Here is a 703-nt window from a genome sequence, read left to right as displayed (position 1 = left end):
TGCCCCAAATTCATTCTTCCTGTAAGGCAGCCAGGAAAGGGCTGCATGAGATGAGGTGATCGATAGCATCCATTCCTCAACCTGCCTTCTCACCTCATTCTTTAGGGGCTGAAAATTTTACTCAAGAGTAATCAGAGCCCAGCGCGGTGGCTCATGCCTGTAATCCTAGCACTTTGGGAGGCCGAGGCGTGTGGATCACCTGAGGTCAGGAATTCGAGACCAGCCTGGCCAACATGGTGAAACCCCATCTCTAATAAAAATACAAATTAGATGGGCCAGGCATGGTGGCTCACACCTGTAATCCCATCACTTTGGGAGGCCGAGGCAGGCAAATCACAAGGTGAGGAGTTCGAGACCAGCCTGGTCAACATGGTGAAACCCCATCTCTAATAAAAATACAAAAAAAAAAAAAAATTAGCTGGCGTGGTGGCACACGCACCTGTAGTCCCAGCTACTTGGGAGGCTAAGGCAGGAGAACCACTTGAACCTGGGAGGCAGAGATTGCACCACTGCACTGCAGCCTGGGCGACAGAGCAAGACTGTGTCTCAAAAAAAAAAAAAACGTTGCCCAGGGGCGGTGGGTCATGCCTGTAATGCCACCACTTTGGGAGGCCAAGGCGGGTGGATCACGAAGTCAGGAGATTGAGACCATTCTGGCCAACATGGTGAAACTCCATCTCTACTAAAAATACAAAAAATTATC

Source organism: Piliocolobus tephrosceles, unplaced genomic scaffold, assembly GCF_002776525.5.
Source record: "Piliocolobus tephrosceles isolate RC106 unplaced genomic scaffold, ASM277652v3 unscaffolded_38370, whole genome shotgun sequence".
NCBI classification, from domain to species: domain Eukaryota; kingdom Metazoa; phylum Chordata; class Mammalia; order Primates; family Cercopithecidae; genus Piliocolobus; species Piliocolobus tephrosceles.
The sequence above is the reverse complement of the archived record's forward strand: the minus strand, read 5'-3'. Positions refer to the sequence as shown.